Source organism: Lutra lutra, chromosome 12 (genome assembly GCF_902655055.1).
Source record: "Lutra lutra chromosome 12, mLutLut1.2, whole genome shotgun sequence".
Taxonomy (NCBI): domain Eukaryota; kingdom Metazoa; phylum Chordata; class Mammalia; order Carnivora; family Mustelidae; genus Lutra; species Lutra lutra.
Window position 1 is genome coordinate 78,992,163 of NC_062289.1, and position 23,321 is coordinate 79,015,483.

Here is a 23,321-nt window from a genome sequence, read left to right on the forward strand (position 1 = left end):
GTCCCGTCACACGGAGTGTCTGGGCTAGAAGGAGAGGCAGAGAAGCGTGCTCTGAGAAGTTCTGTGATAAAAATGTGGGGTGAGTTGGGGCATCTGGATGGCTCAGTCAGGGTAGCAGCCGACTCTGGGTTTTGGCTCAGGGTGTGATCTCAGGGTCGTGGGATCGAGCCCCGTGTCAGGCTCTGCACTCAGTAGGGAGTCTGCTAGAGATGTCCTCTCTCTTTGCCCCAACCCCCACTTGCCCACTCTCCCTCCCCCTCTCAAAGAAATAAATAAATCTTCAAAAAATATTGGGGTGAGCTTGAGAGTCACAGGAGAAGGCTCTGTGTTCAATCTTGTTTTAGGCACTTGCCCATGGAGTGGCCTTTGCTCTCAGGGCCCTTGTCTATAAAATGGAGGCAAGATTAGCCCCTCATTTATTCTATGTCATTCCATGTCTCCCGTTCTGTTCCATCCTGGTCCACTCTGTTCTGCTTTATTTAAACACGGGCATAGAGACCTAGCCGAATCCGATCGACCACGCTGTGAAGTTTGGACAAGTCTTTGCTGGAATCCACGCACAGCGGTGCTGGGGGCAAGATGGGGAATGGCTGGGCGGGCATCACCGAGGGGAAGGGAGGCCTCCCGGCTGGGGAGTGGGGAAGCAGGAGAACCCCCGCCTAGAGGGACACTGCCAGCGTCTTGATGAGATGCCCGGTGCCTTTAACGGTTTTTCATTATAATTTAATAAATAAAAGGGAGAACAAAGGCTCATCAAGTCACCCTTCACTCTTCCTTGTTCAACACCAGGCAGTTGAGAGGCTGGATTACCAACCGGCAGCAGGGGGGGACGAAGCAGGGGAGGGGGCTGGGCGGCACCTGCAAGCCGGGCCTGGGGGGGACCCCTGCACCCGCCTGCGGCAGCCCAGACTGTCCACCTCCCCACCTGCCCCCTGAGGCCATCTATTTAAGGCTTCCAGCTGCGGAGGCCACTGCTCTCCTCTGTCTGTGCGCTGGGCTCACTCCCGCAGCAGGAAGAAGACTGGCCCCACCGCCTCCCCCATCTGTCTTCTCACTGACGTGCCTTTGAGCAGGGACATGGCAGCCTTCATCCTTTCTGCACCTTTACCGACAGTGCATTCCCACGTCCACTTGGCAGCATCAGGTCCCGCCCGCCGGGCCCCCCCAGTCCCCTGACCGCAGCTCCCACATAGTTCTGCGTGTCCACGAGTCTGGGAAACCTTCGTGGGCTCACTGCCACGATCCCGACGCAGCTGTCACGACCAGCGGGGGGGCGGGGCCACAGAGAACAGGGCACCGTGCACACCACGAGGGAGCCTTGATTTTCCAGCTAATATTTACCTAAAAATGATTTCCTGCTACATCTGAACTGGACGTGCGGGTGCGCTGCTGCTTTGCTGAGCTGCTCTTCTCCCCTGAGAGCGGGGCGGGTCTGAGTGAGGAGCGGCTTCTCCGGCGAACCGGGCCTGCTGGCCGTTCCCCTCTCCTGGCCTCTAGGAAGGGAGCTGGTCCCTGACTTGCTGGCTCGCAGCCTGCACTATGGGGGCTCCAGCCCTCTTCCCTTGACACCTTTGCAGTCTCTCCAGGAAGCCTGCTCGGGTCTCATGCTTGCGGACGGGAGAGGTCACAGGCTCCTGTTGGTCCTGTGGACCGACTGCAGGGAAACAAGGCCACGGGGGTGCACTGATTCCCAGCCTGGCGGCCTGGCGGCTCTCTCTGCTCACACTGCGTCTGACCTGTTGAGAGGGGCCAGCAGCCCTTGTGAAGAGCTGGACCATTCCCGAGAGCGGCAGGTGCTGTGAGCACAGGCTTGTCTGGGGAGGCGGGGATGGCGGCGGCTTGGCGGGCCCGGGACGCGGGAGGTCTGGGGAGTGGCATCTGGATAGTGGGAGGGAGCTGCCAGAGAGCTCCCGAGTATTCTAGAATGTTCCATCTGCCCCCTGCTATTGGGAGTGAGCAGTGTGCTGGAAAGAGGGCCGGGAGGTGCGGTGGAGAGTGAGGCGTGTGGGAGGAGGCAGGTGGACTCGGCCTTTTTGATTGCCAGGGTGCAGGGCGAAGGCCATGCCGAGATCTGGAAGGACCGTGTGCCTGAGGACTGGTTGGCGGGCGGGGGCGGGGGCTGCTGTAGGAGACGTGGCAGGGGAATGTTGCGGCCCAGGTTGGGAGCTGGGAACAGTGTCTGCAACAGCAGCAGAACCTTGTGGAAACGAGCCTGGCTTCTCCTGGTGTCTAATTCCTTCTGCAGCGTGTGTATCCTTCCCTCCACCTGAATTATGTGAGATGGCTGACTGAGCCCGGCCGCTGCATTGTTTGGGTCTCTGGGCTCCGTCCGCCGCGTCTCCTGGCAGTGATGTTCTAGCATCACATTTTACTTGGGATGTGGCATTAAATCATCCATGGTTGTGTGTCCGGGGCCTGAGCCCCACACACCTGATGATGTTCACGAAAGCGTTGAATGGGTGAATCTCTGGCGGGTGTGAGTGAGTGTGGGCAGAGCACGGCCAGAGCCCTGCGACCTTCTTAGCTGTCACACTGTTCCCTCTGCCCGTCTGAGTTGTCCCGTGTTTCCAGAGCATTCTCTTCCTCCGTGGTGACTTGTCAGCCCAACGTCCGGTCACCTGGGAGCCTTAGCAAGCGAAGCGGACGTCCAGTAGAGGGACAGCACAGAACCGCGTGGAACAAGACAGTAATCACCTTTTCCCACCATTCTCTGTCCCCTTAATTTTCCCTTAGTTTACGACAAGCATTGCCAACTGAGATGGGCAGAGACGATGCACGCATTATTTTAGAACCAGAGAAAGACCCTAATGATGTTTCCACTTCCAGAACATTCAGGGATCTGCCAAGGAGAGAATGCAGCCTCCCTTTCTTCACGAGGATTTCACCTGGAAGCTGGTCTCCAGTTGCAACAGCGTCCAGGTTACAAACGCTGCATCGCGGGTGTCCCACGTTTCTTACCTACAGGAGGGCTGGTGCCGGCCCCCTGCGCCTCTCTCCCTGCCGGGTCCCTCCAGGACCCCTCCCCTGAACGTTCCCACCCCGCCCCTTGTGCCCAGAACCCATGCTGCCATATGGTCCCTGGCCCCTCAAGGGGCACCCGGCCAGCTGGCAGGTGGTGCTCGGGCATGTGGGGGTGTTGGAAGCCACGGCCCGTCTCTCCCCGTGCCAGGCCGCCCCCGCTGTGGAGCCAGCCTGTGGCTAAACGCCTGGCCGCGGGCGCCCGTGGGCCCATGCCCAGCACCGCCGTGCCAACGATCTGCTTCATCCTCAAATCCTAATCTTGGCAGACTGAGCCCCTTGCCTGGCACGGTCGTCACGTTGAATCTCTGCTGTGATTTAAACGTCTCATCGCCGGCAGCCCTCCCTGCCACCCGCCGGGCCCTGCCGAGCCTCGTGGTTCCCACATCCCATGTCTTGGTTTGCGTCTTCCTTCCGTGTGGCAGGAAGGGGACGGTGGCCGCTCGGGTCCTGTGGGCGGAGGTACGGGCGCTGAGTGACCACGGGAGAGGGCGTGCTCCGTGTCCTCAGTAGACGGGGCCATGATTCCTAACAACTGTCTTGATCCAGGGGACATGAGGAATTTGCGATTAGTGTCAAATAGGGAACAAAGCTGGGCCTGGAAGGAGGGCGTTCCCTGGACAGGACTCTGGCTGGGGGCAGCAGCAGGGGCCCCAGCAGCACGGAGGGCACTGAGCCGGGGGGCAGGCGTCCCAGAGGTCGGGCACAGGGGTTTCTCTTTTCTAGGTGGGGATGAGGAGGCTGGAGGAATCAGAGGTGGGGACGTGGGATGGAGAGTCAGATAAGAAACTGGAGTGTTTTGTTGGGAGGTCAGCCGTTCCCAGGAGGGGCTGTCCGCTGGCTGGCAAAGGCAGAGCAAGCAGCCCCCCCACCCCCCTGCACGGTTGAGCAGCATTAGTATCCAAGAGGCCGCTGTCTGTGGTTCGCAGCCAAAATCCAATAGGTGTCTTTCTCAAAGGGGGGATCTGGGGGCAGGATTGTGAGGGTCCATCACAGGTGTTGGGAGCTCAGTGAGGGAGAGAGGGGTGGGGGTGGGAGGTCACAGAGTTGGCCCATGCCTGGTGAGCACGGGGACATCCCGGTCAGGGCAGGGCGTCAGGGCTGTGGTGGACAGTCCGGCGCCGGGACGGGGCCTCTGACATGGTCTGTCCCTGGAGGCTTGCCTGCCCAGGGCTCCAACCCTGCCCCTGCCCCTCACAGTCTGTGTCTTCAGACTAATGTTCTGTGCTCTCTGAACTTTGCTCCTTGTCTGGAACATCTAGAAGATGCCTATCAGAATCTCAACCCACTGAAATTGAATGGGAACATACAGAGAAATCCTACTGCGTGATGTGGCCCGAGACACAGATCTTTAGAGGCAGGAGGTGGGTTAGTGGTTGTGGGGGGCTGGGCAGTGACAGGGGTGATGGCAGCCAGTCTGTCGGGCTGATGAAAAGGGGCTGGGCTGTGCTGATCTCTGCCGAATAAGGATGAGCACACCAGATACCGAATAAGGCCACATCACACTCATAAAGACAGGTCACTTTGATGCTGGGCGTGTTTTCCTCATTTAAAAACAGCGCCTGGAGTGATAACACCAGACTCACCTCCCTTATCTGCCTACTGCCCTTGCAGGTCTGACCACCGTGCCCCTGGGGTGGAGGAGTGGGGTGGGGTGGGGTGGGGTGGCAGTCGCCCTGCCCTCCCACTTTGTCCTGCAGGCCACCATGAATACTGCACAGAGACCTCTGTGGTTCTCACTACCCCCCTGCCCCCAGGCTGAGCTGGGCTGCTGCTGGGCCTCGGGGTAGCAAGCCCACCCACACTTCCCTCCAAAGTTTGTCAGGCTCTGCGCCGTGGTGCCTTGGCCAGCGGCCGAGTGAACCGTCCTGGAATGTAGCCCCCTTTGCACCGTGGCGTGTGTCTGCCGGCCCCAGTACCCTCAACTCCAGCTTGACGTCTGTGTGGGGCGCTGATCACGTGCTTAGGGCTCCCCGCAAGTGGGCTGTTGGCATGTCTGTGCCTAAGACAGAAGGAGGGGTGCCTGCTCCGGGTTGATGGGGCGAGTCTTGCAGAGGACTGGACAGCCAGCCCCAGACACAGGCCTGGGAGGCAGATGGCGTCCAGATGGAACATCCAGGTTGGTACCTGCCTCCTCCGCAGTCCCTGGGAGCAGTCCCTGCGTTTACTGGAAACCCAAACGGGGATTAGTTTTGTGGCTGTTCTAAGAGTTTAGCCCCAATTGTGTTCCCCTGTCAAGACCAGAAGCAGCCACTCCAATTCTTAGAGTCCCAAGTCGGGGCTGTTCCTTGGAGGACTCTAGTGTTCCTTTTCTGATACAGGCTGTCCTTTCCTTGGGGACTTCCCTATTTCCCCAGAGGGCAGAACAAATCCCTAAACGAGAAGCAGGCAGTCACTTGAAGCTACTCTTGAGGCATAAGGAGTGTGAGGAGAAACAGGGTGAAGTTCACAAAGTATGGATCTCAATGACCTGATAAGGTCTGCAAACGTTGCGTTTTTCAGTTCTGAGTTCGTTGCCAATGTTTAAAACTGAAACTCCACGCATTTCCCACACTATTCCAGATTTCTGACAGTTTTCTTGAAAGAAACCAGGGGTTCTGGCACCACTGGCTCTGCTTCCGTGTGGCCACAATCACCTTACAGGGACGGATGGCCCTTCCTCCTTCAGTTGCCCTCAGCCTCCCCTGCCTGCTTCGTTCATCCCCTTTCCTGGCCTGCCACACTGGCATCTGTTTTTTGACCTGGTATAGGATTTGCTGTTAAACTCTCAAAGAGTCTTTGTTCTTGCTCAGTTGGCAACATGTCCAAGCCAACAAGCCCTTTATGCTTCCCTTCTGGGCCTGAAAAAGGAGATGCGGCAAGACTACGAGGGGACATGAGACGCTGGACGGCCCTGAGAATGCTGGCTGAAGTTAGAGCTGCTTCACGGAATTCAAGGTGCGGTCCACCCAAATTAGGGGACTATGAGCTCAGCTCACCCTTCGCTTCAGAGACAGTGTTTAGCTGATGGAACACGATTTCCTATTTCCATAAATAACCCTGCCAAGCAAGTGATTTAATTGATTTAATGAGTCGGGCTGCGGGAATCAGGCCTGGCTGAGGGTGCGTGTTTATCTCCAATTCCATCTGTGGAAATTTCCTGGGGACTGGGGTGTTAGTGCGGGGTTTTGGGCTTTCACTAGAGTTTGTCTCTGCCCTTGGAGCATTGATGGATGATGTTCTGAGCTGAGCAGCCGTGGCGATCCCATCGGAGGTGGGAGACCTGAAAATGAGACCTTTTTCTAGCCTAAGGCCACATCACATTACATCTCAGATTTTGTCCAAGGGCAAGTGAGCAAAGATGCTGGCATGATGGCCGTTTTCCATTGGGCTCACTTGGTTATAAACAGCTATGTCTCCAAAGTGGCGTTTCCTCCAGAGATCCTCGGTCAGCGTCTCTCTGCGTGGTGCCGTCTCTGTGTGCACTTAGGGAGGGCCTTTCATTCATTCCTTCTCTCGCTCGCTCCTTCAGTGAGTCGGCAGGTCTCGAGCTGGTGGCTTGCCACCAGGGGACATATGTTGGTGGTCCCAGGGTGGTGGGGGCATTCTCCTGGGATCGGGTTGACAGAGGCCAAGTCTGCCATGCACAGGGCAGGCCTGAGCAACAGAGAATGATCTAGCCTCAAATTTCAGCCGTGCTGAGCTTGAAGACTGACTAGATCCTCCCCAAGTATGTTGTCACCCACACTGTTGTAGGCGTTGGGGACAAGGTGGTGAACAAGATGGAGGATGTCTTTGTTCTCATGGGACCTATATTCTAGGGACGCGGGAGAGGAGGGCAGATGGTTGCTAACTTAACCAGGTAACTTAAGTTCATGTGCCAACGGGAATGAGGGTGACGTGGTAGAGCTCTCTGGAGGGCACAGTGTCTGTTGGAGTAGCTTTGGAACTCCTCTTTGGTGAGGAAATGTATCCGTTGGGAATGATGTCATCTAAGAGTAAGAAAATGTGACCTACCATGGCTTAAATAAGTGGTGGGTGTCCTTTTTCACCAAGAAGCCTGAAAGTAGGGAACTACTGATGGAAACTCAGGGCCAGCATCTCCTGTAATTCTCTTGGTTTTTTTTTTTCCCTCAAGGTCACAAAGTGGCTGTTGTACCTCCAGCCACTGCATCTGTGCTCATTACGGGGAAAATGGCACCAGCCCATCTGGCTCCACTATCAGGAAAGTAGGAGCTATCCTAAAAGCTCCCTCAACAGACTACTTATGAGCCAGTGGGTACATCTGCCTCGCTGGACATCCAGGGCTGCGAGGGAGGTTGGATAAGCTACTATTTATCCTTCCTAGCCTCTCTGGTGGAGGCAGGTGTGGGAGAGAGACCCCTAGGGACCCCAGGGGGTCAGGCCAGCCAGCTGTTGGGGGCCGGCCACCTGTGACAGTGAGCTGAGCTGGTAATGACGAGAAGGCGCTGGGCATCTGAAGACCCAGGGACGATGGACGTGGTGGAGGGGACCGTGTTGCTGAGGCCTGGAGACTCGTCCTGAAGAGGGGTGAGTGCTGGGTCCTGGCAGATGGCGCTCACACAGCCAGGAAGGTCTGCTTCTGCGAGCATCGCAGGGACTATCCGAGCTCCCGGTGGCTGCTCTTACCAGTGTCCACAGCACACTTGGTCAGTGTCCGTGGCCTGAGATCGAGGTCTGATCCAGAGGCTCTCGGGAGGCTGTTCCCTGCCTCCTCCTCTCCCATCTGTGTGTCTGCCCCCCCACCCCCTGTGTCTCTTACAGGAACAGAAGTTATTAGATGTAGGGCACCCCTGTATGATTGGAGGTCATCTCATCTCAAGGACCTTCACTGAGTGTCCGCTAAGACCCTTTCCCCAAATGACATAACATTCATGGTGACTCTCCGGATTAGGGTGTGGGTACGTGTTTTTGGGGGTGAGCTCTGACCCCCAACAGACCACGAGAACAGGTGAAGGGATGCTTGCTTCTTCTCGGATGGCAGACATGGTCTACATGGGCTCTGCTCGCAGCCAGGCATCCTGTGACCCCTCAGGAGGTTATGCTGGCCCCACGGTGTCGGGGACACTCCGCTAGTGTTCGTGGCATATCTTCCGTTGGATCTTGTCTTTTTATGTCCAACCACGTGCTGTGGTTTTGAAACTGATTTATAACCCATCTATGGAGCCCTGGCTGTGTGTGAGTTCCATAGTGAACATGCCCGAACCCCATGCTTGCCACTCGACGGGTGGCTTCTCAGCTCCTTGCCTTGGTCTGGGCTGTTCCACATGTGGAGTGCTGTTCCATGTTCTCACGAGCTGCTGCGCTGTCAGACTGGCCACCACGTGGGAGGGCTGCAGAGCCAGGCTCATGTGTGGGTTCACGTGCCCGGTGTCCCTCTGTCTGAGACCTAGCTTCCTTACCTGGGAGGGCAGGTGCCGGGGTCCACGGGGCTGCAGTCTTCCCATGGGGAGATGACTAGGAAGGCAAGTCTCCTGTGGCCACTGCCCCTTCCCACTCAGAGCGAGGCTGGAGACCCGCGGGGCACTTCAGGGCTGAGGACCAGGAGCTAGGTCACAGAGGACACGGCTTCCAGGGCCCTCACCTCCTCGGGGGTCCGCAGGTGTCATATGGACAAGGCCCCAGCCTGCTGAGCACGTGGTTCTTCCAGCGGGACCAGGACCCTGGTGAGCCGCTCGCTGGCCGCCATGAACAGCCAGGATGCTTCTGTCAGTCGGGAGGTCCCAAGGGTCCTGGGGTTCCCTCCCAGGCTGGGGTGGGGCGGTGACTGACAGTCTGGTGCTTTATGGCCACCACCCGTGGCTGCCCACCTCCTACTTCCTGTTTGTCCCTCTGGACCCGCTCCTGTACCTGCTCTGGCCCCAGCGGGTGGGCCGCCTGGACGCCACACAGTTGGGTGGCTGGGCTGGGGGGGCAGCCCTCCCCATCCCTCCCTGCCCCTCCTTGTCTGCCCTTCCTCCCTTCTACCTCCTTCCCTCCCTCCTCCCCTCCTACTCCTGACCCCCTTCCCTCCTTATGCACCCCTCCCCTTCATCTCCCCTTCCTCCCTCCCTCTCCTTCCCTCCCTGCCCTCCTTCCCTCTCTTTACCCTCCCCTTCTCTCCTTGGTATGCTCACTCCTCCTTCCCTCCTCCCTCTTTTCTTCTCCCTTTTCTCTCCTTACCCTCCTTCTTCCTCTCTCCCTCCCTGTCTCCCCTTCTGTCCTTCTCCCTCCTCCCTTCCCTTCCCTCTGTCCCTCCCCCTCCCGTCACATGTCACATTCGTCTCCCTCTCTCACTGCTGCCCTGCCTTCCTTGGGTCATGGTGATTCCTCTTTCTCTTCCCTCTTATGTGTTAGGGGGGCTTCGAGCTGCTGCTGGCCCAGGGAGAGGCTCCCACCTTTTGATTTCTGTGTCCTGCCCAGAACTCTGTAAACAATTTTTCTACTCAGTTCTCTTCAAATTACCCAATTTAAGTGAGCCATCTGTTTCCAGCCAGGATCGGATACAGTCTGTCAAGTCCCTTTTGTCCCTAAAAGACGGGGACATCACCTTCCTCCCCCATCCTTTCCTACCTCCTGTCTTTGTTCATCCTTTTTTCTTCCTACCTCCTGCCCTGCCCATCCCTTCTGGGCCCTTCCCTAACTCCCTCCCCTCCCCTTCCTTCCCTCCCTCCCTTCCCCCTTCCTTCCCTCCCTCCTTCCCTTCCTCCCTTCCCTCCCCTTCCTTCCTCCTTTCTTTCTTTCTCCCTTCCTCTTCCCCTTCTTCCTCTTTCCCTCCCACCCTTCCTCCCCACTCCTTCCTCTCTCCCCACCTCCCCTCTCCCCTCTCCCCTCTCCCCCTCATTTGATAAACAGTATGTATGCCAGGCCCTGTACCAGGCACGGGAACTTGTTGCCTCTTTCCCGCAGAGCTCAGACCAAACCCAAGCAGGCAGCAGTGAGATAGGGATGGACTGATGGGATGTGATCAGTGTGCTGGGATCTTAGACCAAGACTCTTCTTACGGAAGTAGTCCTGCCTTTATCTGTCTATCTATGTACCTACCTACCTACGTACCTATCTGTAAGTAGGCTCCATGCTGGCTGTGGAGCCCAACGTGGGGCTTGAACTCACGATCCGAAGGTCATGTAGTCCTGCCTTGACAGTAACTTTGGAGAACATTGGGGTAAAGAAAGAGCTGCTTGGTGCCCAGGAGTGCCACATGGCGGGTGGGGGAGGGGCCGGAGCGAGAGCCACTGGGGACACAGGGGCAGGCAAAACCCAGTTTCACAACCTCTTGTCCCGATGGCCCTGCTTTCAAGCTCCTGTGAGGTCCTTGTTTCTGTGTTTGTTTTAAAGCCTTTAGTGTGGACTTTGGAAGGAAGGAGACCTTTGGGGGGACTTGCAGAAAAGCTGTAAGAACAGGTTCCATGGTCCCCTGTGGGGGCGGCTGCTGCTTGTGTGCCATCCCGAGGCTGTCCCCGTGTCCCCGTCTCTGAGGAGCCGCAGACAGCATGCCGCCTTGACAGCACTCTTCCCTGCTCCTTCCCAAGAGCGAGAACGCCCCCTCTCAAAACCACGGGAAACCCGCAAGGCTGCCAGTCAAGCTCCGATACAGTGCTATGACTCAGTCCATCTAGGCAACATTCACATTGTTTACCTTGTCCCGTAAGACCCTTCGTAGCTGTCCCTCTTCCTTTTGTCCCCCAGCAGGACCCATCCCGGGTACCGAGTGGTGCTGACTCGGGCTGCTCCCAATCCCCCTGAATCTCCTGGGAGCAGGGTCTCAGCCTTTCTGTCTCTGTGCTCGCTTGACCGTCTTTGAGGGACACAGGCCCACAATGTCACAGTTGCCCCCAATGTGGGGTATGTGGGGCACCCCCCATGACTGCGCTCAGATTCTCTGTTCAGGCAGGAGGTGCCGGCTCCTGCGGGGGCCTGGGTGAGTGCTGACACCTGCCACGGGTTTTGGGGGATGAGCACCGGGGTCAGTGGGCTGGGGATCAGTCGCCGAGATCCTTCGATGTGAAGTGACCGTGGTCCTCTCTGTGGTTGGCAGGTAGTTTGTGGGGAGGGACTGTGAGACCAGGTCATGGGAAGTCCCTATTTCTCATCGGACGCCCCACGTTAGCGTCCATGGCCGACTCTTACCCACAATGACACCTGCTTCTTAGGACACTTAAAATGTGGTTTTGTGATTCCTTCGACGGTTATTTGTTGGTTTTCCTCTGTAGGGAAACCTGGGGGACGCCTTGGGACTCCGGTGGCTACATGTCTGCCTTCAGCTCAGGTCGTGATCCCGGGGTCCTGGGATCGAGTCCTGCATTGGGCTCCCTGCTTAGTGGGGAGTCTGCTTCTCCCCCTCGCTCCCCCTGCTTGTGCTCCTTCTCTGTCAAATAAGTAAATAAAATCTTAAATAAACAAAAAAGGAAAAGCTTTCCTCTTTCTCCCCATTTATATATTTTTTATTTATTTATGTTAGTGTGGATTAATGGATCATAGCTTTGTTCCGGGCTTGGACTTATTATCATTATGTCCCTTAATGCACAGAGGAAAGGGCCCAGGGAGTGCCTTCCAGGCCCCTGCGCTCTGTGTGGGCCCCCGCTTCTGACCTCTGGTGTCATACGCTGCTCCCATCCCGTAGCCCACTGGGCATGCTCCCTGCTCCGGTCCCAGAATTAGCCCTTCTTCATCAAGGACAGTGGTTTCTTTTTCTTTTTAGATTTAGTTACTTATTTGACAGAGATCACAAGTAGGCAGAGAGACAGGGGGAGAGAGAGGGGAAAACAGGCTCCCTGCTGAGCGGAGATCGCGATGTGGGGCTTTAACCCAGGATCCTGAGATCATGACCTGAGCCGAAGGCAGAGGCTTAACCCACTGAGCCACCCAAGCGCCCCAGGACCATGGTTTCTTTTGTTGGAGAACGTATTTAGCAACCAAGATCTGGGTGCTGGGTGTGGGCGTGGCCGCTGGGGCGTCCCCGTTTACGGCCACAGCAGACAGAGCTGGGCCGAGAGTGCGTGTCTGGGGCCGCCGTGCTCCCGACTGGTGCTTCCATCTGCCTGCGCATCCCTTCCCTCCTGTCTGAAGCAAGGAGCTCACGGTGCTGCTTCCAAGCCCCGTGGCTGCTGGCCCACAGCTGGATCCGACCGCAGCAGGAATGCGGGCCTGTCCCTGCACTGAGCCTCCCCGGCACGGAACCGGTGGCCTGGCTCCCCTGGGCTCGGGGCGACCGTGAGCTGCGGTCACGGCTCTCACCTATAAATATTTAAGAGGTGGTTCAGGTTTCAGACAAAGCACATCGGTGGTAAAGATCAAGGTTTTTGACCTTTTGTCAATTTACTCAGTGAAATACGATCTTCCTGGTCCATTTTTTCCCCAAATGTCATCGACTCCTTTTTTCCTAGTTGAAGTGGCCACATTTTCTCCAAATGCAGAACAGAGAAGATGCAAGAGTTTGGCACATATGAATGCAAACCAGAAAATTTCCTTTCCTGCCACATTAGCCAGGCGCCGGTAGCGGCTCGGGGACCGTGGCTGTGGCATTTCAGAAGCAGAGGCCTCTGGCTGGCACCTGGGGTGGCCGCGGAAGGTGGTCGTGGGATCTGTGAGGGGCCTGGGGGAGGGGGACCCGAGCCCGTGCTGGGCGGCTCTCCCTGCGCCAGGCTGGCCTCCCCGGGCCGCCGCGGCTCCTGGGGGGCTGGGAGTCCGTGTGGTCTTTCCAAGGGCTCCGGGGGTGGGGCTGTGGGAGGACAGGGAAATAAATCAAGCACCTTGCGTTTCGTTCTCACGTGGCCAAGCTCTCTGCTCCTAACTAGATCCACGCTTGAAATGTGGCCGGGCTCCTGTCCAGCTGTTCTTCCTCTGAGTTTGAATATTCTCAGCACGCGCATATTTAACGGGAGATAAAATATACACCGAAAGGGAAATTTAAAAAAGAAGCACGTTGGTGGCCCCTTCAGAGGAGCGTCAGAGACTGGAAATCGCAGACTTTGTGGAAGACGGTGAGGGAGGCACACAGCAGCTCAGCGAAGCCACACCCTCTGCCGAGGGCCCCTTCTTCTCTGTCCCCTGGGGCAGGTGCAGGTCCTTGTGGAGGATTTTGTTAAGGCCTCAGGCCTGTTTTGGGTGGGGTGCCTGCAGGGCTTGTCACACTCCCTGGCCCCACACGGTTTCTAATAGGGAAAGACTCAGTTGGGGTCCGTTCCCAGGTATTGTTGTGTGGCCCACGTCCCGTGGCCACATCACACCGGTGGCCTGTCCTGCACTTTGCTCGAGCAGTGCCTTCTTTTAATTTTGTCTTTCTGAACTCCCGGGTCTCCTCGGGCAGCTGGCGTGGCACACCCCTTCCCACCCACACCCAGTTGCACGGGGAAAGCACAATGATCCCTTCCAAAACGCAACACTGAGCCCTGGATGGGGGCTCGGGCTAGTCTCCATTCTCAGACCTAGCCCCGCTCCGCCCAAGCCTTCCCAACCCACGCTGAGCACCTTCCTGTGACATTTACAGTGCAGGTGGGTTTTTGTTTTTGTCCTTTTTAAACAAGACTGTATAAATTTTGGTTCAAGAAAACGCTGCTTTCAATCTCTTTGATATTTTCCTGCAAGGTCAGGAAGTTCCCATTTATTCGTGGCATTTTCCTTTCAAGGCATAGGTCTAAATGAGAAATTATAGGGTCGGTTGCTTCTTTGGGAAGGAACTCTCTCTCTCCCCTGCTCCCCTCTGTCCTCTCTGCCCCTTTGCCCCACCCCTCCAGAAATCCATGATGGGTTAGGAAAACCAGTGCTTCCTCAGCCGTAGGCTGGAGAAAAGGGGTCTTCATGCAACGGGGCCAACTCTGGGCTTTTCTGGACAAAGAGTACACCAGCGTTCGTGGAGAGTGAGGCTTCCCTTTGGACTTCACACGCCAAGACTGGTGTGGGGGGGCATGCTAGGGGTGCACGGGCTCATGGGTGCAGGCGGGAGGCCCCCTCCCAGGTGGGTCTGTGTGAGAGGCAAACCCACTAATAAGGGAAGTGAGGCTCTCTGACGCTCACAGTTACCAGAGGGGCTGCGCCCAGGAGGCAAGGCCCTGATGCAGCGTTCAAAGCAGTTCTGGGTGGAGGCCAGACAGGGAACTGGCCGTGACTGCTGCAGGAGGCTCTCGCATGCCCAGGGCTCGGCGGGGGGGTAAGAACGCAATCGCACCTGTTGGGGCAGTGGGCGTGAGATGGCCCACTGAGAGCACAGTGCACCCCAGGCCAGCTTGCCAGGAAATGCCTCTTGCTTTTGGTTCCAAAGGAGCAGACACAGTCTTCAGGGTTTCCGCGAGCTGGAGATCACACCGTCTCGGGTCTGCCCACACGTGCTGGCACATCTTCACGCTTCTTCAGCTCTGGTCCCTCCCTCTGTGCAGCCACCTCTCCCCACAGAGCTCCCGGGTCTCACCTGACTGGGGGTTTTCCTGCGCCCGTGAGCAAAAGCGACACCTACTCCCACGATCCCCTCTCCCTTTTGGAGAGGCGGCTGGGCCTCAGACCCTCCCTGTCGAGGTGGTTGTCTCGGTTGTCCTGAGAAGCCCAGATGTGGGCGGGCTGTGCGGGGAGGGAGGGGATGGGTGTGCTCTGGGGCCCGGGTGATGGGGACACTGAGGCCTGCTGGTTCCTGGGGAATGGGGAGCCACAGACAGCAGGGGCCTGAGCCTCTGGGTTGAGGGGAATCAGCCACCAACTGGGACCACCTGCTCTGATGGGTTGTGTGAGAAATAAACGTACGTTGTGTCAAACCGCACACTCAGTGTCTGACCCGGCCCAGAAGCTGGTGGGTTGTTGACGGACACACGTCACTGGATTCTGTCTTCTGGTACTTCCTTGTCCCTCAGCTCCCACCCCAGCCCCTCCAACTTGATGCCATTGTATGGGCGGGAACCCGGGAGGCCCGTGAATGGGGCTTCCAAGGGCTTGTCCCCCCAGAGCCATGGGGCGCACCTGGCTGGGACAGCAGCACAAAACCTGGTGCATAGGGTCCCCACCGTTCCGCTGTTTTTGCGGCAAAAGTTACCATGCATGTTCTATGTCTTTTCATAATTACGGTAATTTCAGGTTGTTTTTACAGGATTAGTGGGGTAACATATTCATTGTAGAAATTCTTTTCGAAGTGTAGGAAATAATTCAGAAAAAATTTAAGTCACCCGTGGAGACATCCCGCCAAATTCATGGCGGTACACTAGGTGCTTACTGCTTGGCTCTGATTTTGCTGAGGATTTGGGAAATGCCCTCTGAGGGCTGAGTGCGTTCTGAGGGGATACTGGGGAGTGCCTGTTTTCTTGGAAACGACGACTGTGGTATTTTGCCGTGCCGAAAGGTACGCCGATTCCGTTGTAACCCTTCTTTTTTTTTTTTTTTTTTAAAGATTTTATTTATTTATTTGACAGATCACAAGCAGGCAGAGAGGCAGGCAGAGAGGCAGGCAGAGAGAGAGAGGAGGAAGCAGGCTCCCCGCTGAGCAGAGAGCCCGACGCGGGGCTCGATCCCAGGACTCCGAGATCATGACCCGAGCCGAAGGCAGCGGCTCAACCCACTGAGCCACCTAGGCGCCCCCGTTGTAACCCTTCTTGTCCTTCAGGATCAACTTATGGAAGTGGGTTTCTGCGTCGAACACCATTGTTTAGGTGCTGGTGACAAACGGGGCCAGGTGGCCCCACACAGAGCCACACCATTCTCCTGTTGGCAGGGGGCACAGAAGGGGCTTTGCCCCTTCTCTTGAGAGCCTCGGGGACACTTGTTTCACTTCTTATTTATTATAGAAAAGTCAGCAGATGAAGCTGCATCATGATTAAGGAGACACTGACCGTGACACCCCATGCTGGGACGTGGGCACACCCTTCAGTCCGGAGTACAGGGCACAAAGTGTGTCTGCGAGCTTTGACTCGTGCCAGAAAGCCATGGGGACAGAAGGTCATTAAGAGCAGCCCGAGTACAAATCAGTCACTTCTACGGTGTAGACGTGCTTCTGTGTTCACAAGTTCCAGTGCTTGGATGGAGTGTGAAGGTCCTTGACTGGAGGTTCTGGGTTTTGTTCGTTTTTCTTTAAAAGCTTGGGAGCACAAGCAAAGCTATTAAGTGATTGACTCATTAGAGAGGGTTTTAGTGAGTCCATTCAGTGAGGCAAGGGAGGCCCAAAATGTAAAGCCTTGGTTTGGGATTTCTATTGGTTGGGAATCTTTCCTTTAACAGAAAAATGCAAAATGGTTTAAGCATTAAGAGGGAGTGGATGGAGTCAGGTTAACTTGATGGCCCAGATAAAGACAGCATCAGGTGTGGTTTGACCTAGAGACTCCATGTCACGAACCAGGACTTGGTTTCTTTTCAATCTCGTCTGTGCTGCTTTGGAGTTAAAGCTGGCCACCCTTGTAGCACCAAGTGGCTTCTTACTCCCTTAATTCCCGTAGGAAAGACCGTGACTTTCCCCAGTGTGAGAGGCCGCTCTGGACTGGCGTGGGTCTCAGGCTCATCTCGTTGCTTGGGTCTGGGGCATGGAGTGTGTTGACTGGTTTCTAAGCCCACCTGAGCTGCTGTAACGGAATCCCACAGATGGAGACTTACGGGACAGCACACGTTTGTGTGTCATAGTCCGGGGTCTGGAAGCCAAGGTGGGCGTTGGGCTGGGCAGGTTTTGGTGAGACCCTTTCCTGGGTTGCTGCCAGCCAGTCTCCCACTGTGTCTTCATGCTGTGGGAGGACCAGGGAGCTGTCTGGGGCTTCTTTTATAAAAGCACAAATCCCACTCATGAACACCTCACCCTCGTGTCCATCACCTCTCAAAGGTCTTGGCTCCTGAGTCTGCCACGCCGGGGCTTAGGATTTCAACACAGGGATTTTGGAGGGACGTGGAAAACTGGGTCCACAGCGCCGAGCGGTGCTGGAGGGGAGGGAGCAGTGAGCTCGGGGCAGAGCTGGTGACCGTGACCTGCGTGCTGTGGGATGGCTAATTCTTACGTATTTTCTTGTCCGCGAAAGAGAAGTGGGTTTAGGAGGGTGGTGCTTGCTGCTGAGCTAGCTGGCATATAGTCTTTGCCTAATTCCACGGGGTAAATACTCCCGTCAGGGTGGATTTCAGGCCCTCTCAGGTCCAGCGGCGGCTCTTGGCCGTCCCACAGGTTTCATAGCCGAGGAGGGGCAGGCGGGCTGTGTCCCTTCCGTGAGTCCTGGGTGCCACATGCCGTGGCTGGGTGCGGATGCTGGTGTGGCGCCGGGCACGGATTAGTCTGCCCCTGGTGTCCGGGCTCTTGGGAATAACGACTCTTCATCTTCCCACCCGGGTGCTTGGGATTCTTCGTATGGGTTCATCTTCCTGGACCGGATAATGAAAGAGGCCCCTAGTGGCGTCTGGGTCACTCCGCAGCTGTGGGTTAAATGTAGTCTGTGTCTCCGGGCTGGGTCTTACTGCTCTCTTAACCAAGCTTACATGTCTGCCCTGATGGATTAAAGGCTGACAGCTGGGAAAGCTGATTTAGCCCACGGCACTGGAGGGACAGGACACCTTCTTACCACCTTCTTGGGCTCTTCAAAGATTTGCTAGAGCAAGTCAGAGACCTCTCTGCCTCTCCACATCCTTCCCTCTGTCTCAAAGGAGATGACTAGTTTCTCTGGCAGTGAGAGGTGGGCTCTCCAGTGAGACATCCTGCCCCAGGGCCTTTGCATGTCTGTGTCCTCTGCTGAGAACTCTTTCTCTTTCTCGTCCACTCTCTATCTCCCTATCTCGGCATGCCAACTGCTCCTCAAACTCCAGTCTTTCCTCATGGGACACCTCCTTCAAGAGGCCTGCCCTGCCCACTTCACCCCTTCCTTTCACATCTTCTCACTCTACTTCCCTCCCAGCACAGGTGCGAGCTGACATGGTCCTGTTTGTTTGAATATTGTCGTTTCCATCATCCCTGCTGAAGTGTGGGGCAGGGTCCTTGGGGCAGGGCCGTGTCTCTTTGTCTCCTTTGTTCCTGATGTGTGTTCCGTCAGTTTGGGGACTAGTGGACAACGGACATCTGCTTCCAGGATGGGTGACCCGGGCAGTCTCTCCTTCCTTCCACATTGAAGGGATCTGGTTTTCTTGTTTGTGAGAAAATTTTGGTAGAAACCTGCTGCTTTCCTCTCAGTTGATGATTGGCCCATGGGCTTTCTCATTCTGCACTTGGTGCAGATACTGCGACCATTCCCACGGGGCTCCATGTCCAGCCAGCTTCATGGACACGATGGAGGGAGCGCGGTGGCCCGTGTGGCTGCCGCTGGGGTGAGCGTGAGCGCTGGGAAGCCCCCAGCGGGCATGTGTCCTCGTGCTCCGGCGGGCACTTTGCCCTATTCTCCACATGGCAGGTGGCCGTTTCGGGGAGAGCTGCATCTTAGGGACTGCTGGCCAACCTGTGTGTCAGGTCCCCGCGCAGGGCAGCTGTTGGAGGTGGAGAGTCACAGGGGTTTGGAGAATTGGGGATTTCAGGGTCGGTCTAGCCCAAGACTCACACTCAGAAGCAAGAGTCCGGGTGTGGATTTGTGCGATCCAGGGTGGGACGCCGAAGAGGGCTGCTGGCTTTTAGCCAGCCCCTCCCTCCGATGGGAGGCAGTGTGGCTCCCTGGGGAGTCCCAGCACCTGAACTCGGCCCAGGGAGGCCACCGGGCTCAGCTCCCATCCTGCAGCCTGGCCCTGCAGTCTCAGCGAGGAACTCTGTCCTCTAGCCCAAGGCGTGGCTGTGGTGCTAGGCCTTGATTCCTAAGGTTGTCACTGCTGTCGGGATTAACGTGCTAATTCAGGAGAACACGTTGAACAGTGCCTGGCACTGAGAAGAGGTACATCGATGTGTTACTGTTGGTTGTGAAAGAAGTGAATGATTTGTCCCGGGACATCTGACTTCCAGGACAGACTGCAGCGCTCCGGGCAGAGCAGGGGCCTCCCTGAGGTTCGGGGCGGCCTTGGGGCATCCTGGAGAGTACCACCTTCTCTCTTTCAGTTGGTCTTTATTTTTAATTTATCTAAAACATCTGTGTGTGGGGATGGTAAGAACCCGGAGTAGGGAGGGGCGCCTGGACGGCTCATTCCGTTGAGCATCTGCCTTCAGCTTGGATCATGATCTCAGGGACCTGGGATCGAGCCCACATCGGAGCCTGCTTCTCCTCTCCCTCTGCCACTCCCCCTGCCTGTTCTCTTTCTCTCTGTCAAATAAAAACATAAAGTCTTGAAAACAAACAAACCAACAAAAGAACACCGAACTTGGGGTCTACTATCTGAGCAATATTTCAAGTGCAGGATATGGTCCTGGTCACCAGGGCACGGCATTGTGCCACAGAACCCTGAGCTCACTCGTCCTGCACCCCGATGTGGAACAGAGCCCACAAATAAAGCCATGTGCAGGTGGCTAGCTGGTCTTTGACCAGGGGACCAAGGCCACACGGAGGGGGAAGGATGGCCCTGCCACAAATGTGGGGAAAACTGGATCCCATGTTCACAGGAATGCAGCCGGATCCTTAACAGACAGCAGGCACCAGCTCTTTACAGTAAGGCCGGGAGGTGGAGGTGTCCTCAGAGAAGACGGGGACAGTGAATACAGTAGCCTGTATTGCCATGTCTTTGGTGTCCTTGTACCAAAGCCAGGATGGTCCTGGCTGCGAGGCAGGGGTTGTGGAGGGCAGTGAGTAGACACGGCATTGACTTTGGGCTCTACTCTGTTCAAGAGCCTTGTTGTGAGGACAGGAACAGAGAAGCGAGTGGGGCCAGCCAAGGCATGGCCTGATGGGAGCGGACCCCAGTCACTGGCAGCCCCACTGAGCAGCCCCCACCATGTGGACCACGTAGCCATCGCATGAGGGCTTGTCCTCACGTGGCTCATTTCCGGTGCTTCCCCAGCGGGGTCACCCGCTTTGTTCCCCGAGACTCCAGGACCGGCAGAGACCAGTGTGCTTTCCTGCTTTATGCTCTAGTTAATTCCAGGCCCTCGGGAGCACCTCCCAGCCCACGGGGCTGAAGAAGGGAGAGAACGGGGTGTGACAATGATGACGCAGGAGGAAGGAGCGTGGCCGGAGCCGGAGTCCAAACTCGGAGGGGCATGAGGACAGGCTTCACGTCGAGTAAGCCATCCGTCAGGAGGAATCCTTCTCCAGCCCCCGGGAGGCCTGTCCCCGAGGCGCCGGTCTGGTGGCGTGATCTGGACAACTACCTAGCTTTTTGTCTTGGAGCCGGCAAACAACAGAATGCAAATGAGGACCGTCGGATGCTCCTGCCACCTTGTAAGGATGATGTGACTTATGTGGCTCGAAACAGACTGTTAGGGACGTGTGGCCGTCGGAGAAAACAGTGGGTCTTTCCACGATCGCAGAAACGGTCTGAAACCTGGGGAAGACTGGCATGGTGACTTCATTTGGCTTCACCTGGGCAACTCCCGTCTCTGCTTCATGTCACTCCTGGTGGTTGGCTAGTACGGAAGTTTTCAAGGTCATGTTTCCAAAGGCCCATGTTAGGTATTTCTTGCATATCAGAACAGAAATTTTTCCCCCTTTGGGAACACCAGCAGTGGGGAGTAATACCCCTTTTCTCTGTCTCTGCTGACCTATGGCATCTGGGGCTGCTCATGACCGGGCCGTGGGGACACCCAAGTCCGGACTCGTCCACCCTCCGTGTCCTCCCATGTCCCGTGCGCAGGCACCTGCTGCATGAGCTTCTGCGGATTCAAGCAGATGCTCTGTGTAACACGCTGAGAACAGGGCTCAGAACAGAGTGTGTGCTCGATTGAGAGCTGCTGGTTTGAACAGTAATGACAAAGAGTTAGCATTGCAGCAGAAAACCGATTTCCTGAAACCATTTTATTTTAGCAAGTAACACCGTACTTGACCTTCAGTTTGGAAACGAGGACATTAGGCTGAGGGGAGGCTTCACTGTGCTGGAGGCCTCCACGTGTGGTCGTCCAGGGGCCTTTGGCGAGAGCAAAATCAATTTTCATGGGCGATTGTTATGCCGATGGAATTGCTTGCGTGTGGCAAACAGGTTTAATTAAACACAGGGCATCTCCTGGGCCCCGAGCACAGGTTCACGGTGTCCCTGGGGGTGGCCCTGTTCTCATGCTCCTTTTCCTTTGGGTAATGATGAGGTTTTCCCAACAGTGTGTTCCTTCCCCCTTGTCCCCCTCATCCCTCGTGGCTGAGATGGTTGGAATTGGTGAGAAATTGGGAGAATCCCCACCGGAGAGTGGACAGCCCATGGGCCGGCCCCTGGTGCCGTCTAGAGAAATGGCGTGTGGCTCAAGGTGGGGTCCACCATTCGGACCAACAAGGACTGAGGCCACAGCGAGCGGGGCATGTGCACCTGGTGCGGAGATGCTGGGCACCAAGGCCCCCTTGCACATGGCCCATTTATGGACCCATCCAAGTGTGTCTGGCTCTCAAGAATTATTTTATTGACTTGTGTCTCTGGAGGATGTGGCGGCCTGGCTACTTTTCCTGGGGGAGGTTTTTTATCTCAGCTTTCAATTTTCACTTGTTAATGTTCTGTCATTCAGGGCCAAGCGGAAACACAAGGAAATGAAATCTTGTATTGCATCACCAGTTACAAAGGCCTGTCTGAGAGCCAGGCGCCACTCCGAGGGCCATGGGCGTAGCGGTGAGCACAGATGTCCCAGACTCTTGTCCCCAGACAGTGCATGTCCCACCCGGCATGTCTGGCGGACACCCACGGGGTAAAGAGGAGGAAGTCCACGGACCCTGGCGAGTGTAGACATTTGTTGTCTACACAAGAACAGCAGCTGAGGTGGTGGGGTGCTTTTTGGGTCAGTTTTTTAAAAGATTTTTTTTTTAAAATTATTTATTTGACAGAAACAGCGAGAGAGGGAACTCAAGTAAGCAGCGTAGGAGAGGGAGAAGCAGACTTCACGCTGAGCAGGGAGCCTGATGCGGGGCTCGATCCCAGGACCCTGAGATCATGACCTGAGCCAAAGGCAGAGGCTTATTAACCCACTGAACCACCAAGATGCCCCTTTTGGGGTCAGTTTTGAAAAAAAATTAATAAATGTTTTTAAAAAGGTGAGTTTTCATGGGGTGCCTGGGTGGCTCCGTGGGTTAAAGCCTCTGCCTCTCTGCCTACTTGTGATCTCTGTCTGTCAAATAAATAAATCAAATCTTAAAAAAAAAAAAAATGAGTTTAGGGTTAACAGAAAGGTTGATCAGAATGTGAGAACCCTGTGTACCCCCTGTCCCTCCAGCCCAGAATCTCCCACGGCTAGGGTGTGGGGGGTGCATTTGCTACAACGGATGAGCCAATATTGACACATGGCTACTAACTAGAGGCCACGGTTAGGGCCTCTTAGCCCTAGGGCTCATCCTGTATTGTCTGTCCTGTGGTTTCAGCCAAATGTATGATGACACGGGCCCTCCATCACGGGATCAACAACGTAGCATCACTGCCCCCACATCCTCCGTGTTTGTCCCTTGCTCCCTCACTCCCTGGCAGATAATTATCTTTTACTGCTTCCGTAGTTGCGCCTTCTCCAGAACATCCTGGAGTTGGAATCGTACAGCATTCCGTCCCTTCATGTTGGCTTCTTTCACTTAGGGATGTGCATTTAGGGTTTCATGGCTCGATAGCTCCTCGCCCCTTGGTGCCGAGTAACATTCCACTGTCTGTCCCCCTGCTGGAGGACACCTTGCTTGCTTGTGTTGGTTCTTTCCAGCAGATCCCAACCAGTGGGCTGTTGCAAAGTGGGCAGCTTTAATATGTATCTGGAGAGACCCTGGAGAAATCAGGGTGACATTGAGATGTCCGTGCTTTTGGACACGAAGTGAAAGACTCATAAGTTTATCTCCCACTCACACTCTGTGTCCGTGGGGCCCCAGCTGGTGCTCTGCTCACACCATCCTCACTCTGGGGCCCAGGCTGGTGGAGCCAGAAAAAGAAAACAGGACAGCGGTTGTCATGGTAGAAATAAGACGTTTACACTACACGTCCACTGGAGTTCGGCACTGACACATTCTGCAGAACAAATCTTCACGTTTTGCCCACCCCGCTCCCTTCCTGTCATCAGGTCTGGTGTAGACATCACCCCAAGAGAAGGCTGTGCCCAGTAGTCCAGATCAAGCACACGGCGTCCACCCCAAACGCTCCCTGCCTTCCAATGCTTACCGTCAGTGCCCCGTTAGAAAGTGAGTTCTCTGAGAGCCGGGCTCCCATCACCTCGTCTCACGGCCCACTGCACCCCCAGACACAGAGTAAACTGCTCCACCAACTTTTGTTGACTCAAAGGATGAATTCATCAAATAGCAGGTTACATTGGAGAAGCCATACTATTACATACATAATTAATGTAATTAATTGTTATATTAGTGAATTCAAGAAGC

At 55.9% G+C, this 23,321-nt stretch overlaps 1 protein-coding gene across 2 annotated transcripts in view; it reads left to right on the forward strand.

Moving 5' to 3' along the window:
• Window positions 1-23,321, forward strand: part of RIMBP2 (RIMS binding protein 2) — a 206,437-nt gene that overhangs the window by 15,456 nt on the left and 167,660 nt on the right. The window contains exon 1 of one of the 2 annotated variants that reach the window (XM_047697846.1): window positions 13,472-13,491. The exons of the other annotated variant lie outside the window; for it this stretch is intronic. The gene's annotated coding sequence lies outside the window, so the exon portion shown is untranslated. Of the gene's footprint in view, window positions 1-13,471; window positions 13,492-23,321 lie in introns of those variants that run through there. 2 annotated transcript variants of the gene reach the window in all.